Genomic DNA, 5,315 nt, shown 5'->3' with positions numbered 1-5,315 from the left:
CGCACATGCACAAGATTCTACTCAGCACCGCCAATGTAGTTTACACAAAGGGAAGGCAGATGGTTAGTAACCCGATATGCATCCACCTACGTGTCACTGCTGACGTTGCTAGTACTAGCCCCTAAGTGATTAAAGATACTCGTTTATTAATATACATAAATATATAGAAATAGGTGCATATAATATTTTGATATCTGAGGGACTAGTACTAAACGCGGTGCCTCATTGAGCTTCCGCCACGTATAGTACTATAGCACCTCGGTGGTGACGCGTTAGTGGTTATCACGGTCTGGACCGTGGTGGATATATACCAGGTTCATACCAGACGGATGCTCACTGCGCTAAGCCCAACTCGTGACCCTGAAATCGCAGACTTCTTGAGCTATTTTCCACACCCTCGTGGGAAAAAATTTCTAAATGTTGCCTATGATGAATGGTTCTTCCATTACGATGCCCTAAATGTAATTATTTAAACTGCTTTGTTGATTGATTTTATAAGTTATGTCTATTAAAACTGGCGTCACCATCTAGGTTATTGACGCCGTGGTAGATTTAAATAGAAAACTCAAAATAAATAAGTTTCAGGAGAATTTCATATAAAGATATCTAAATTTATGCATGTATATTGTCATATTCGTTCGATAACATTATCAATATTTACATATACCTTTTATGTAAAATCTAAATTTTGTTGAGGAGACCCGCTTCCCACATAAAGATATATAACAGCTTTGTATATATTACAATCCTTTATTGAGTGATTGGTTTAAAATCATGCTTTTATCAATTTTGACTTGTTTTTCGTAAGGGAGCAGGTTTATAGGAGCTGTGATCAGAAAACGATTTTCTATTCCCATTTTCTTTCAGTAGATGAAGGTCCTCCAGACGGAGACACAAAAGAGGAAAAGTGGATACAGGCTGACTGTGACACAGGCTGCAGCAGATGCATGGCTGCCGTGGCCTTCGGCGGGGGAGCCTCCTTTCTCTTTTTTGTTTACGGCTTTTCCTTCAGAGGTCCTGTGGTCTTCATGATTTATATCGGTAGTTTTGGATTCTGAAAAAAAAAATAAAAAAACAAGTAAAAAATGCACAGAAAATCGAGTTTTCTGTACAGCGTGTAATGCTGTATTTAACTCAGTCACTGCCTATGAAACTATCAGCCAAGCCCCGGTGCTGGCCTGCGCTATTGGCACCTATTGCGGTGCCATACGCACATTAACCTCAAATAAATAAATAAAAACTAGAGGGTTGCAATTTGATATGCTTGATGATTAGAGGGTGGATGATCAACAAATATGCAGCCCTCTAGCCTCAGTAGCTTGCAAGTCCTGAGGGCGGAATAAAAAAAGTGCGGACGAACAAACCAGGCCATAGCAATAGTTTTCTTTTGCAGATAACTAAATATAGATATACTGAGAGATTCAAGCTCCCTTAAAGACAATGGAACACGAACCGTATAATAGCTTTGGCTATGGCGTACATTGATTCAACTAAGGACATCATTATTGTGCTAAAACGCTTGCATTAAATTTCGGTATGACACTTCATTCGCTTTCCAAGATTCGTTTAACATATTGATATCACCTGTTCAAAAATATATCCATACGGCATTTTTCTATTTTAAACTACAAATAAAAAAATACTATGTATGATTAACAAAATATTTGTGAATCGCATGAAGTGTCCTATCAATTGACTAGTCGAGTATTCTGTCTCATCAGAAAATCGTCTAAAAATTACTAATCATAATTCAGCCAAGCTAAAGGCAAGTAATGGGAGCATATATATCATATTAGTCTTGTCAACATATGTTATTTATGATCTAATCAAATGCTGTCTTTTCGAATAGAAGCTGTTAGTGAAAGCTCATGTGTAGTATACACAATCAAAGCAGTCTGTAAATATAACTTATTTCATAACCAGGCGTCATTCATTAATCAGCTGATTAATCAAGAACCTTTAAATGTAGGTGGATACTTGATACTGAAAGTGATATGTTATTATTCCAGTAGTATTGATGACGGAAAGAAAGCAGTAGCCATTTCGAATTCATTTAACTTTTATTGTACAGTTTTCTTGATTTTGCGGCCTCGTTGTGACTATTACATTGCTGTGAAAAGAGACAGGCTGACTCCCTGGTACTCTCGAAAATATATTGTAACACGCCCAGTAGTTTTCGAAACAAACAATAAGCAATTCTTTTGTTATACAAATGCAAATCCGTTTTTCTCATTAGAATACTATTTATCATACAAACACGATTATATAAAAGAATGGCAAGGGAAAAATTAAATTCATGAAAAATGTACGAAGCATTTTGAACAATTCACTTCGGAGCGCTAAGAGAAAGAGACAAGAAGGAAAGTTTGAATCCACCAGTTAGGTATTGTTACTAAAACAATTTCTAATTATTGTTTTCGAAATTATTCAGACACAAAATAATTATAAATATTCCGTAATAGTTCTGAAACCCCACTTAAAAGAAATTGTTTCCATAGCCTCGTAGCTGACAATTATGGTTTCACACATGGGCGGGAATAGTCACAGCACCTCATGTCCAAATTCATCCATCATCAACTAGCGTATGATTAATCTTTTTGATATGTGACATTACTTGGTCAGCTTAGCACTAACAAAACAACCGTGTATATAAATGAATACGGAGAATGAGAAAAAGGAAATTCAGACATGTCGCATAGAAGTGCAACCAATTTTAGACCTAACATTCTCCAAGGTAACGGGTCATCAATGTGTCACTCATAAACCTCAAAACAACGAAAGTTGCCATCAAAAGGAAATGGTAAGCTTCTAGTTAACGTACAAACCATTCACTACAAAATGCAGAGAGAGAGAGAGAGAGAGAGAGAGAGAGAGAGAGAGAGAGATTTGTTTTCCGAGTTGTCTAGCTTCCGCCGATCTAAAATAGGATACCTAATTTTTTCCATTGTACACTACAGAAAACATCCTATATATAATTATTTGTATAAAGTGTTTTTCACATGAATACAGTTTTATTCCTATTATTAAGCATACAAGACTTGACGTAAACCATAAATGTACTATTTGTTACAATGGCTACTGCTTACTTTTTAAGGCAGGCCTATAATGTACGAAACTAAACCAGAATTTAGTGATTAGTAATTCTCAACAAATACCAGGCAGTTCGTCGTCTAGTTTAAATAGTAAAAGTCAAATCCTTTTAATTTAGTAACATATTGCTTCAATATCAGGGTTAAACGAAAATTCCAGCTGAAACAGGAATCAGTAATAACTGGAGATGTTATCTATACGCCAGTACTTCGAATGTAGGTTATCGCCACTCGCCACCAGGGCGGCGCTGCTCCCAGACCCAGGGCCAAGCACAGCACCCCCGTCCGACCTCCCCGTCCCAGACAATCATCAGTCTACCGCGAACCGCGGAAATTGAATAGGTGTTGTGTATCGCGCGATTATTTTTTTTTATTTTTTTTCCCCTTAGTAATGGTACGTTATATAACTTGTATCGAAATGGAAACGGGTAATCTTCAAGAGAAGATGGAATAACGTTTCACAGGTAAGCAAATCACATTGTACTCTATATACCCATAATTAGGTTCGAGTCCGTCAGTGTAGTGTTTAGCAGTGGCTGCGCCATTTTTGTCAACATGCCTAATATTTGGAACAAATTTATTGTGGCGCATAAACATATGGCAATTTTAGTTTTAAAATCTGTGCATATTTCATTTTATTCATGCCACATGATATAATGCAAATAAGACCCGACTCGTTTATTAAAAATGCTTAGTATTGTAGGAGGCTTAGCCTACGTGTTACAGGTTCTTCATCAGAGTAACGTACAGAAATTGAGCCATGTTGACAACTGCTAACAGATAGACCTAGGTCTAGCATGTTACTAAGCATTTATTTAAGCAAGCAAGATCAGCTTTTACTTTATATTACGATTCATATATAAGATTGTATAAATGTTGTATTTTGTTAGTCATTAACGATTTTATGCAATGGGCTGGCGTGTTCCAACAGGGTAAAATACCGAATGGCTAGCCTCTACCGTGGCGCGACCACCTTCCCGAAAAAAAGTACTTTAACACGTCCTATAACTCAGGTTAGACATTAATCAAGAGCAAGCGTCCGTCAAAGCAACACCTCGAGACCTCTACTTTCCTCTCGACGTAAGTTTTTTCTCCCTAGTCACAAATTAAAGGCCATAATTAACGATTTTCGGGAAAGTGGTCGCGTTATGGTAGAGGCCGGCCATTCGGTATGTTACCACATGGCCGGCTGAAGTCACAAGCTCAGCGAGATCTCACTCCATGTTTATCCAAAAGTTTCAGATAACTTTTCATAAAAATGGCTTTCAGGACCGTCAGTATTTTGTGATCGTTGTGGCTTTGTGGGGTCGTATAGTTCGTCATGGCCATTTGTGGTCATCATGAGTTTCGGTATCGTCATAACCTAGACCGTGGGGTACTGTCGTGACTTTCATTTCTGCGTTGCTTTGGGGAGTGAATTTTGCGATCATAGGGACAACTTCCGGAATCGCCTTCACTTTTGTGAATGTCGTAGCTCTCGAATCGTTGAAGCTTTCGGTATTCGTTGTAGCTTTTGTGATCGACTGGCTTTGCCGTCCGTTTCCTCCGGAATCGCCTCGGCTTTGAGATTGCCTTGGCTCTGGATCGTCTTAGATTTGTTGTCATGACTTTCTTAGACCTATGTCATTTAGAATGAAATAGTAATAGCCTTGGAAGTATAATGGTAATCTTTTATTCCAGTAACATAATTTCTGCTATATTATAGTAAATGAAAACGGGGAATTCGTGAAAATACAACATTTATCAAATACAGCGGCTGTTGGTGTTGATATACCTATGTAACGAATTCATCATCGTGCTCAATATTAAATGAATATTATGGAAATATACTATTGTATTAAAGTTTGCTACTAATATACTACTCAGTGCTACCAGAATTTATGTCCATTACTTTTTATTGTAAATCTACATTGGTAAATATAGGTCTACGAAGGCGCGACGATACCAGACACTACGGCGATACCAAGAGACGTGAGGATCACAAAACCCAAGACAGTTCGGGAAGTAACGACAACCCATAATGCTAGACAATCACGAATTCTATAAAGAGTTAAAAAAAATTAACAAAAAAAAAAAAAAAAAAGTCCATGCGTCCATAAAACTACGACGATTTTGAAGTATATACGATCCCAAAAGCCACGATGATCTCGTGTGCACGATGTAAAAAAAAAAAAAATAGTCGATCCCGAAAGTCAGACGGTCCTCAAAGCTACGACGATACCGAAA

At 37.5% G+C, this 5,315-nt stretch overlaps 1 long non-coding RNA gene across 1 annotated transcript in view; it reads right to left on the bottom strand.

The window, feature by feature from the left end:
- Positions 1-607: 607 nt before the first annotated feature.
- The window catches only part of LOC135223572 (uncharacterized), a 5,201-nt gene continuing 493 nt past the window's right edge, over positions 608-5,315 (bottom strand). Inside the window, exon 2 of the long non-coding RNA XR_010316531.1 lies at positions 608-1,054. This is a non-coding gene — a long non-coding RNA (uncharacterized LOC135223572). The remainder of the gene's footprint in view (positions 1,055-5,315) is intronic.

This window comes from Macrobrachium nipponense, chromosome 10 (genome assembly GCF_015104395.2).
Source record: "Macrobrachium nipponense isolate FS-2020 chromosome 10, ASM1510439v2, whole genome shotgun sequence".
NCBI lineage: Eukaryota > Metazoa > Arthropoda > Malacostraca > Decapoda > Palaemonidae > Macrobrachium > Macrobrachium nipponense.
Note: the sequence above shows the minus strand (reverse complement) of the source record. Positions and strands in the feature narration are given on the sequence as shown.